This window comes from Rhipicephalus microplus, chromosome 1 (genome assembly GCF_043290135.1).
Source record: "Rhipicephalus microplus isolate Deutch F79 chromosome 1, USDA_Rmic, whole genome shotgun sequence".
Taxonomy (NCBI): domain Eukaryota; kingdom Metazoa; phylum Arthropoda; class Arachnida; order Ixodida; family Ixodidae; genus Rhipicephalus; species Rhipicephalus microplus.
This window is the reverse complement of record NC_134700.1, coordinates 139,857,414-139,869,483: the sequence shown is the minus strand read 5'-3', so window position 1 is coordinate 139,869,483 and position 12,070 is coordinate 139,857,414. Positions and strand designations below refer to the sequence as shown.

At 45.6% G+C, this 12,070-nt stretch overlaps 1 protein-coding gene across 1 annotated transcript in view; it reads left to right on the top strand.

The window, feature by feature from the left end:
• LOC119178408 (uncharacterized) overlaps positions 1–12,070 on the top strand; it is a 110,364-nt gene that overhangs the window by 69,700 nt on the left and 28,594 nt on the right. The window lies entirely within an intron of this gene.

Here is a 12,070-nt window from a genome sequence, read left to right as displayed (position 1 = left end):
GTAATCAGAAAGTTTAATTGTTGCACAGCTGCTATGGCGAATTTCACCGTGTGTCGTTGAGAAAAAGTGATCACATTGAAGCATCACGTGCCTAATTAACGAACAAGCAGTTGGGTGAAATGATAATCACTGGAAGCTGAAAAGTGTAGCCTTGAGTGCACACAGGAGCATCGTGCAGGACCGGCCAACTATAGACAGGACCGCCATTGTCGTTTACAAACTCCCGTGTGCCGAGTGCCCTTCGTATATTGGCGAGATGAAAAAACCTACTGTAATGACTCAAACAACACGCAACAATGTCTAGAAGCTCTAAAAAGAGCGCAGCGCCATCGCCGAACATTCTGAGAAGTTTCACCACCGTATAATATTCGACGCTACGACCATCCTAGAAAGCGAGACTAACTGGATTAGAAGGTTACTAGTCGGGTCGGTGCATAGACAGCGAACGGCCCAAAACACCAATAGAGAGAAATATAGAGAGAAACAGAGAGAGAGAGAGAGAGAGAGAGAAAACTTTATTGATGGCATAGCAAGGCCGGTAAACTTATTTCGCTGGTGGTTCGAAGGGTGGTGGCCGAAAGCTTGTCACGACCGTTTCGGCCCAGTTAACCACTTCTGCCTGAAGACGGTAGTCAGCTGACGACAGAACGGACTTCCACGCCTCAAGGGAGGAAGCTGACAGTGTTGTTCTTGGTGGAGGGTTACGCTCGCATTCCCAAAAGAATGTGAATTTGGGTGGCTTTCACGCAGCCGCAATGTCGGCAGTTTGGTGTAATCTCCTTTGGATAAATTTTAGACAGGCGATGAGGGTTGGGCAAAGAATCTGTTTGGATTTGCCTCCAGATCGTGGCCTGTTCCTTTGACATATCTGCCTGTGGGGCCACGTATGTCTTGCGGTTCTCTCGGTAATACGCTGTAATTTCGTTATACGTGGGGATCCCTTCCTGTGGGAAATCCAGGATGGAGGGGTCCATGTCTCGGTAGTTAAACCTCGGGCTACGCGGTGGGCCGCCTCATTCCCTGGATTCTCCGCGGAAGTGGGCACTCATATAAGTTGTACTTTGTAGTCTTGTTTCTTATTTTTGATAATGTTGGCTGCGATGGGCCCAGCACAGTCCACCGTAAAACTCATGAGTGCTCTTTTCGAATCACCCAGGATAGAATTGGTAGCCGGAATTTGGGGTGGCCAGCGCGATGGCGGCTTCTTCTACCTCTAATGTTGAGGCCGTTTTTATGGTGGCTGCAGTAATTAGTTCCCCATTGCCGGTCACCGCGTATATGTTGTAACGGTCTTTCGCTTGTCGAGTGGCGTCAACGTACAGAACGTTTGGGTGATCCTGAAATTGTTTTGCGAGGTTTTCTGCTCTTGCCTATCGTCTCTCGTCATGTATTCCTGCCAGCATAATTTTTGGCAGAGGTTTAATTATGATTTCTGCACGAGTTGCCACTGGCAGGAAAACGTTGTTGTTGAGCGTGTACTCAGTGCGTCGTCCGAGACGGTTGAGCATGTACAAGCCTGCTTTGGTTCGTGAGAGCCTTTCTTCTTGGGCCGCTAAATACCCTTCTATTAGTTCCTCCACTGTGTTGTGGATACCAAGGCGCAGTAGTCTTTCTTTGCTTGCGTATCTGGGAAGCCCTTGGGCACATATGTTTGTCTAAGTAAGGAGTTTAGTTTTTTCACATACTTCTTTCTGAGTTGGTAGTAAGGGAACGAGTAGGTGACTCGACTGATTACGAAAGCGTGGATTAACTTGCGTAGATTGGATTCCTCCATTCCCTGATTTTTCGTTGCCACTCTTCTTAGAGGCCTAGTCGTTTTCTGTACGGATTCCTGTAACTTCTTGATAGCTTTTATGTTATGAGTGTAATGCTGATGAGCATTCCTAGAACCCCGATTATGCAAATAGTGGGGACAACGTTCCCATTTACTGTTATATCGATGGCGGAGCACGCTCCACTGTAGGGGTCATTCTTCTTGTTTTTGGTTCTGATTACTAAGAGCTCGGATTCGTTGGGAGAACAACTAAGGCCCACTTTTTTTACGTAATGCTGTACAGTGTCGGCGGCTGTTTGCAACGCGTCACAGATTGTCCATGTGAGCCTGTGCAGGTCCATATGGTAATATCATCAACATAAAGTGAGTGCCAAATGTGGGGGATCTGATCCAAGAGAACGGGCAGGCCACGCATCTTAATGTTAAAGAATAATGGTGATAACACGGCTCCTTGTGGAGTGCCCCGTGTTCCAAGGATGATTTTGCCGCTTTTGAGGACACCAATGATTAGTTCAGCGGTGTGTTCATGCAGAAAAGTTCTGATATAAATGTACGTGCGACTGCCGACGTTCATTTGGGCCGAGTTGTCAAGTATAGCAGCATGGAACACATTATGAAATGCTTTAGCGATATCCAGGCCCAGGATTGTCCAGGTAGCTGCTGTGTGTCTAGGATTTAATATATCATTGTGAAGTTGCAGCAATATATCCTGTGTGGATAATAGCTGGCAGAATCCCACCATCGTGGGAAGGGGGGGGGTAGCTGGTCCTTCGACTCTGCATAAGCTGTTTGTTGTCGTGGAATTGCGCGTTCCATTACTTTCCCTAAACATGATGTAAAAGAAAATAGGCCGAAGATTTTCCACACTCAATGTCTTGCCCGGCTTAGGAATAAATATTACTCGAGCATGTTTCCAACTTGGCGGTAGTGTCCCAGATGCCCAATGTTTCTTCGTAAGGTCAGTAATTGCCGTAATAGACTTATCATCTAGGTTACGCAATATTTTGTTGGAAATTTGATCATCTCCTGGCGAAGCCGTTGTATAAATACTATACAAAACAGCACGTACTTCCGCCTCGGTTATATCTCGAACTAGCTCATGGTTAGGATTTCCCGAGTATTCAGGCATTTGTGAGGAGTGTACCTGTGTTTTTAAATACCTGTTTTTCAATTCTTGCACTAATTCCTGGTTGGTGCCCGTGTATTTGTAAACGAGCTCATGCATTTTATTGCGCAACGTGCTTTTAGTCTGATCAGGATCCAATAAGTGCCTGAGGAGCTTCCAGGTACTATTATTTCTTAGGTGACCGTTGAGCCTGTCGCATAGCTGATGTCCTTGTATTTGACTAAGTTTTTTTAGTACTCCTCGATGTCCCTGTCAATTTGCGCTAGTCGGCGTTTCAACTTTCCATTGTGCTTTTGGCAGAGCCATCGGCGATGTAAGCTGGCTTGTGCTTCCCACAGGTGCACAAGCTTCGAGTCCGGGATGAGGCCGTCGCGCTCCATTGGGGTTTCGCATGTAGCCCGTTCAGCATCATAAGTGAGATCGGTAGTCCACGCATTGAGATCTTCGATACTGGTGGTTAATCACTTGTCTCCCATGAATCGAAAGACATCTAATTTCGTGTGTTTAGTACTGAGTTTTGTTTTTGCAGTATTTAGTGGGTAAGTTTATGCAAAGCAGATAATGGTCACTTCCTAAATGTCTTTCGGTGTTTTCCTACGTAACTGCGTAAGCGTTTTCAACAAGTGTCAAGTCGGGGGTTGTGTTGCGACTGACGCTATTCACAATCCTGGTTGGTCGGCCGGTGCGCGTGAGTAGGGTAAGACCCAAGTTTCTAATCGTTTCCCATAGTTTAGTGCCTTTGCGGTCACATTTAGGGTAGCCCCATTAGGTGTGTTTGGCATTAAACTCGCCCATTATTATCAGCTTTGAGTTACCCGCTATTCTGCTAACTTTTCTTATATGTGAGTCAACGTGGGCACTAGTATCTCTGGGTGGACAATACAAATTTAAAACGCATGCGCTGCTACCTGAGCGTTTGTGGGGGAGAAGTTCCACGAGAGTGTGAGCTATCTCTGTATATTGCAAGTCATGTTATACTGCCGTGAGATCGCGTTGCGCCAGTATGACAGCCCGAACGGTGAGGCTCGGGCTGTCAAGGTGGATGGACGTGTTTTTTGAGCGCTCCGGATCGACTGCGCAGATAAGTGTTTTTGCATGTTTTGAGCTTGTCATTATAATTATAGGGCAGCGGTTGAAATCTTCGTAGCACTTATTTTATTGTACGGCTTTTTCGGGGGCCAGTCACCACGTATTTATTAGTTAGTGTGGGTGTGTGGGTTTGAATTTTTTGTTGTTGTTTTTTTTTCTTTTGCCACACCGTGGGGGAGGTGCGCGTACATTAAACACGCAAATTTTTGTAGTAGAGCTTAGACTTTCTATTTTTTTTGTAGTGCAGGGCTCGAGTTTAGTAGTTATTGAGTATAGGGACAATTGGTGTCAGAAAGGCATGGTTAAAAAGACTGTAAAGTGTTCAGGATGTGGAGTGGGTTTGAAAGTGGACCCAAGCGTAGAAGCGGATGGAGAAGAGGCTGACGCGAAGTGTAGGCAATGTGAGGTCGAGGAAAAAATAAAGAAAATGATGGTTGCCCAGAGTGAACTGCTGATGAGAATCGCCGAGCTCGAGACGGCGTTGGCGACAGAGGAAGAGAAAACGAGGGCAATGGGAGAAAGACTGAAGTCCGCCGAGGAAGCGCTAGCGAAGCTGAACAAAGAAGCGACCTACCGAGAGAACAGTAGGGAACCGGCAACCAGAACGGTGGAGAAGGAAAAGCAAGCAAGTTTGGAAAAAACTGGTTTAGCCAGTTCAACTGTCACAAGGCCTAGCTTCAGCGAGGTAGTGGTGGGGCCGGGAGGGAACAAAGCAGCCGGCGTCTCAGGTGCAAGTAGCCCCCAGATGCAGAACGCTCCAGCTGAAAAGTCACAGCATGTGATAATCGCCGGGGACTCGAATTTAAATCGATGCACAGAAGCCATCAAAGAGAGGGTAAGAGGTGACAAGAGGGTTGCAGTAGGGGCGTTCCCAGGACGCAAGCTGGAAGCAGTCATGAGGCAAGCGAGCGCAAAACTCAAAACGACAGCTGATAGACGAAACCTCGTGATAATTTCAGGTGGTTTAAACGATGTCCTAAATGAAGATGTAGCAGGACTAGCAGCCACACTGGCGAAAGACGTCGATGACATGCGCGCAACTTGTCCTAAGGTACAGGTAGTGACATGCACGATACCGGAGTTACCGGTGCGTGATAGCAACCTGCAAAGAGCGGTGGTCAACGCAAACCAAGAGATATGGCGGATGAGTTGAGAGAAAGGCTTTGAAGTGGTGGAAATAAACAGAGAGGTGCATAGGTGGGGGGGTTTTCAACGAGACAGAATTCACTTCGATGGGCGGCTAGGTCATGAGGTAGGCTGTTGACTTGCAGTACGCGCAGTAGCATTTTTGGGGGACGAGCGAGCCCTTCGGGGTGCAGGATAGCTAGTAACGAGGAAAACAACCAGAGAGACTCTTCGACAGTTGGTATGCACAGATACGATTCCAAAGTGGCACCAGTATCTGAGATAGGTAGAGTCTGGGGCATAAATAGACGTAGCCACGAGCGCCGAGCCAATTCAGACATAGGGTATATTAACATGCAGGGTGGTAGGAATAGGCTGAAGTGGGAAGAGATAGAAGAACAGCTAAGGGAAGAGAGGCCGATGGTATACGGTTTTGTAGAAACACATCTCAGGGACATGAAACAACCTCCGCACAATCCGGACTACGCGTGGGAATATTGTAATAGAACAGAAGGCAGCAGGAAGGGGGGTGGTATTGGGGCATTCATTCATAAAAGTACAGACTGGCAAAGGGTCAAGCAGGAGTGCAAGGAACATTTATGGCTAAAAGGGAAAGTGGCAGGTCAAATGACACTCCTTGGTTTCGTGTACTTGTGGACGGGAGCACAGGCCAGAGACGAAAACCAGGCAATGGTAGAGTGTATATCAAAGGACATTCAGTAGTTAGGAAGAGAGTGTGAGATATTTATACTAGGAGACATGAATGCGCACATAGAAGATATAGATGGGTATACCGACCCTACTAGTAGAATTCGCAGAACGCAATAATTTGCGGATTTTGAATACCTTCTTCCGAAAACGAGAAAACCGCAAGTGGACATGGAGGAGCCCTAATGGCGAAAATAAGAACGAAATAGACTTTTTAATGAGTGCACACCCAGGAATCGTGCAGGATGTGGAAGTGATTGGCAAGGTACGATGCAGTGACCATAGAATGGTATGGTCTCGAATTCGCCTAGACTTGAAGAAGGAACGACAGAAACTGATACGCAAGAAGCCAATCAATGAGCTAGCACTTAGAGGGAAAGTACAGGAATTCAGAGTGTCGCTGCAGAACAGGTACTCGGCTCTTAGTGAGGAAACCAACCTTAGCGTAGATACAATGAATGATAATCTGACAAGTATCATTACTGAGTGTGCAGTGGAAGTTGGAGGCAAGGTAGTTAGACAGGCCACTGGCAAGCTTTCCCAGGAAACGAAGAACCTAACTAAGAAGCGTAAAATCATGAAAGTTTCAAGTACAACAGACAAAATAGAACTGGCACAGCTTTCGAAGTTGATTAATAGACGTAAGGTATGCGATGTAGAAGGTATAACATGGAGAGAATTGAACACGCTCTGAAAAATAGAGGAAGTGTCAAAGCATTGAAGAAGAAACTTGGGATAGGCAAAAGTCGGATGTGTGCACTAAGGGACAAAGAAGGCAAAATAACTACCAATATGAATAGGATAGTTAAAATAGCGGAGGAGTTTTACAGAGATCTGTACAGTAGCCGAGACAACCACGACCTTAATAATATAAGAACTAGCAGTAACCCAGATTAAACCCCACCAGTAATGATAGAAGAAGTAAGAAAAGCTTCGGAGAGCATGCAAAGGAGCAAAGCTGCTGGTGAGGATCAGGTAACATCAGATCTGCTGAAAGTTGGAGGACAGATTGCGTTAGAAAAACTAGCCACCCTGTTTACGAGGTGTCTCCTGACGGGAAGAGTAACAGAGTCTTGGAAGAACGCTAACATCATCTTAATACATAAGAAAGGAGATGACAAGGACTTGAAGAGTTACAGGCCGATCAGCTTGCTCTCTGTAGTATACAAGCTATTTACAAAGGTAATTGCTAACAGAGTAAAGAAAACATTAGAATTCAATCAACCAAAGGAACGAGCAGGATTTCGAACAGGCTACTCAACAATTGACCACATTCATACTATCAATCAGGTAATAGAGAAATGCTCAGAGTATAACCGACCACTATACTTAGCCTTCATAGATTACGAGAACGCGTTTGATTCAGTAGAAATATCAGCCGTCATGCAAATACTGCGGAATCAGGGCGTAGATGAAGTATATATAAACATTCTGGAAAAAATCTACAGGGGATCAACTGCTACCATAGTACTTCATAAAGAAAGCAACAGAATACCAATCAAGAAGGGTGTAAGGCAGGGGGACACAATTTCCCCAATGCTATTTACCGCGTGCTTACAGGAGGTTTTCAGAAGCCTAGAATGGGAACAGTTAGGGATAAGAGTCAATGGAGAATACCTCAGTAACCTGCGCTTCGCCGATGACATTGCATTGCTGAGTAACTCGGGGGACGAATTGCAACTCATGAATACGGAGTTAGACAAGGAAAGCAGAAAAGTGGGTCTTAAAATTAATCTGCAGAAAACGAAAGTATTGTACAACAACCTCGGCAAGGAGCAGCGCTTCGAGATGGGTAATAGTGCACTTGAAATTGTAAAAGACTATGTCTACTTAGGGCAGGTAATAACCGCAGAGCCGAACCACGAGATTGAAGTAACTAGAAGAATAAGAATTGAGTGGAGCACATTCGGCTAGCACTCTCAAAATATGACAGGTAGATTGCCACAATCCCTCAAGAGGAAGGTATATAACAGCTGTATCTTGCCGGTACTTAGCTACGGAGCAGAAACTAGGAGACTTACAAAGAGGGTTCAGCTTAAATTGAGGAAGACGCAGCCAGCAATGGAAAGAAAAATGGTAGGTGTAACCATAATAGACAAGAAGGGAGCAGAGTGGATTAGGGAACAAACGGGGGTTGAGGATATCATAGCTGAAATCAAGAAGAAGAAATGGACATGGGCAGGGCATGTAGCGCGTAGACGGGATAACCGCTGGTCAATAAGGGTAACTGAATTTTAGGTGGGCAGGTTGGATTAAGAAGTTTGCGGGTATAAATTGGCAGCAGCAAGCACAGGACCGGGTTAACTGGCGGAACATGGGAGAGGCCTTTGTCCTGCAGTGGACGTAGTCAGGCTGATGATGATGATGATGATGATGACCGACCCGACAGGCAAAATGATCATGGATATGTGTGAAAGGCTTGATTTGATCATTTGCAACAGTACCGAGAAGTGTGAAGAGCAAATAACATGAGAGATAGCAAGGCTTCAGTCGACGATAGATTATGCACTGATGCCGCATAGGATGTATGATAAGCTCAGGGGAATGCACATAGATGAAGGTGGCTCCAGAAGTCTGGGTAGCAATCACAAACGTATCAAGCTAAGTTTTGGAAGAGCAGTGAAAGTGGGATGGAGACAAGATGAGCAACTAAAGGAAAATTTTTATCCAGAAAGGCAAATTGAAATAGCCACTAAACAAATTGAGAAAGTAATTACGGAGGATAATAGGAGAGTGTGGACATACACGAATCTAATTAGACTCTTTGAGCTAGAGCTTGCTAAGACGCGTGACAAGTCACCCCGGAAAAGAAGACACAAACCCAAAAGTTGGTGGGATGAGGAAGTTAAGAGAGCCATAGCAAAACGTCAGGAAGCCTCTAGAGAACACAGACATGCTAAGCAGCGGGGTGAACCGACAGAGGATGTTGAAAGAAAATGGGCAACCTTTCTAAGCTGTAGAAGGGAGGCATTCCTTCTGATCAATGAAAAGATTACAAGGAAGGGAGCTCAGTGGCTGGCAGAAGTACATAAAAAAGATAGAAAGGCAGCTGCGAAATTTCGGGACCATCTAATCTCCCTAAGAAATGAGACGAGCTTAGAGCAGAGTTTTATAACTACAGCCCAAGGTGCTAGGCTAGAAGGAGACGAAGCTATTGAATATATAAGAACAAGGGTGACCGAAAAATTTCAACAAAGTACTTTATGCACCACAATAGACAAGGACGAATCAAGTGGTGCAATGGCTCCATTTTCACAACAACAGTGGGAAAGGGCTAAGAAAAGGGTTCCTAGTAGTACATCAACAGGCCCAGATGGCGTTCCAATTAGGCTGATAAAGACATTAGGTCCGAAGTCTAAGCAGGCTTTGGGAGAGGCAGTGAGCACAATAATAATTGATGGTGAAGTTACCGATGGATGGAAACTTAGCAGGACGAGCATGATCTATAAAGGAAAGGGGGACAAAGCTGACAGAAACAACCACCATCCTATAACAGTGACATCAGTGGTCTACAGGCTGGCGATGCAGATTATAAAGGAAAGAATGCAGGCGTGGATAGAGGATGAGGGGGTGCTGGGGGAACTGCAGAATTGGTTTCGGAAACACAGGAGGATGGAAGACAATCTGTTCTCACTGACGCAGTGCATCGAAATAGCAGAAAAGGAACACAGGCCCCTGTGGCTAGCATTTTTGGATATCAAGGGAGCGTACGATAGCGTGGTTCAAGAGGAATTGTGGGGAATACTGAACACACTTGGCGTAGAACATGTAGTCACTAATCCTTTAAATGGTATCTATAAAGGTAACAAGGTGGTTATAAAGTGGGAAAAACAGGAGGTATCCAAGCCTACAGCGGTAAAACGGGGGCTTAGGCAGGGGTGCCCCCTGTCACCTTTATTATTCATGATGTGCCTACAAGGATTAGAGGCAAAATTAGAGGGAAGTGGACTGGGCTTCAACCTCTCTTTAATAAAACAAGGAAAACTTATTGATCAGGCACTACCAGCTATAATGTACGCAGATGATATAGTGCTAATGGCCAACAACAAGGAAGATTGGCAGAGATTGATGGACATCTGCGGTAATGAGGGAGATAGCTTAGATTTTAGATTCAGTAAGGAAAAATCAGCAGTCATGATTTTCAATGACAACAAAGGTAGTGAGCTTAGAATACAGGAGGTCACGCTAGAGATAACAGATAAATACAAATATCTGGGCGTATGGATAAGCAATGGGACCGAGTATCTGAGGGAACACGAAATATACGTGACGACTAAAGGTAACAGGAATGCAGCAGTCATGAAAAATAGCGCACTGTGGAATTACAATAGGTATGATGTTGTAAGTGGAATATGGAAAGGAGATTGGTTCCTGGGCTGACGTTCGGCAATGCGGTCTTGTGCATGACATCACAAGTTCAAGCAAGATTAGAAATTAAGGAATAGGTAGGCTTGCTTTAGGAGCTCACGCGAATACACCAAATGAGGGAGTACAAGGTGATATGGGATGGACATCATTTGAAGGCAGGGAAGCTAGCAGCAAGATAAAATTTGAGAAGTGATTGAGAGAAATGGGGGAAGAGCGTTGGGCTAGGAAGGTTTTCAGCTACTTGTACATGAAGAATGTTGATACAAAATGGAGGAAGCGAACCAGGAAGTTGACTGGTAAATACTTAGAAAACAGCAGGTGGCCAAACCAAAAAGAACTATCGTTAAGAAGAAAGTGAACGAAACGGAGACTGACATGTGAAGAATGGGCATGATTAAGAAGTCCGCACTAGAGATCTATCGAACTTTTAAGCAGGAAATTGCCAAGGAAAGGATCTATGATAATACTTGCGGTAGTTCTCTACTGTTTGAGGCCAGGACGGGTGTACTGCGAACCAAGACATATCGGGCCAAATACGAAGGGGTAGGCACAGTATGCAGTGCGTGTGGAGAGGAAGAAGAAACTGCCGAACACTTGATAATGTACTGTAAAGAGCTTCACCCTATAGTTCAGGATGATGGCGCAGAGTTTTTCAAAGCACTGGGGTTTAGGAACCAGGAGGGCAAAATAAACTTTGAGCGGGTAGACTTAACTAGAAGGAGGTTATCTGATTGGTGGCTAAAGTCAAGGCACGAGTGAAAATTAAACTCTTCACTGCAAAGTACGAATCCTCAAACTCACGTTTTAAGGAAAAAAAATAAATATAGTTTTTGGTTCATTAGTTATAACGGCTTGGTGGCGCTAGCCACCGCCCGATCTAAAGGGTACAGCCATATCCATCCATCCATCCATCCATCCATCCAGTAGCCGGTTGCTTACCGGCAGAGGTAAATTCGTTGAAGGCGGCATATCCAGACAGTTTTGCAGGATAGCCTGTCTCCTGTAACGCAATTAAATCAGAGGACTGGTCGGTAGATTGGAGGTGAAATTGAAAAGCAGCCCGTTTGTTGCGGTAACCCCTGCAATTCTACTGCCAGAAGAGCGTGCTAGTCGCGCTGGCCATCTTTTCGTGAATGTGGCGTTGCCCTGAAAGATTGGGTCGAGGGCATTTTGGGACTTTTGTTTGCAATGAGCTGCGTGGGAGTTGAGGATGGTGTCTGTGATGTGATTACACCGGCCGCAGCTGCACTTTTGGTCAGGGCAGGAAGCGAATTTAAGCGAGCTGTAAGGTTAGCGAGAGCCATACTAAGGGCACCAATACTCTCCGTGAGCTGTTGATTTTGAGTTGTTTGCTTCTGAGACACTTGGTCGAAATGAAATTCTAGCTTTTCAATTCTATCATTGATTTGTGGGAAGTTCGGGTCTGTGATGGTAATTATGGCTGTTGGTTCGGCAGCCTCACGTTTCGTGCCCCTTATCGCGTCTACGTCCATTGTGGCAGTGTTTTATTTTGCGCGGCACAGGGCACGATCTCTTCGGTACTGTTCGTAATAGTGGCGCTAGCGGGCCCTTGTTTTCGTTCCAATTGTTTAATTTTATCGTTAGCGGCAGGCAATTGTTGCAATAGTTTGACCTGTTCTGCCAACAACCTCACCTGCTGGTTTTTGAAGGGTTGTGTCTGTGGCTGTCACTGCTTGTCCGTTTGTCAAGCAACGTTTTTTGCGTGTGGGGCGGCCGGAAAGCCTGTTGTTGTGATCCCAGGTCGTTGACGGGGATCGGGAGTGGGCACTGTTGTCAGGTCTGGTAGCACTGGTGCTCCCTTCACCAAGCGGCGGGAAAAATTTTTGATATTTCTTAGGCCACGTTCACACTGAGCATTC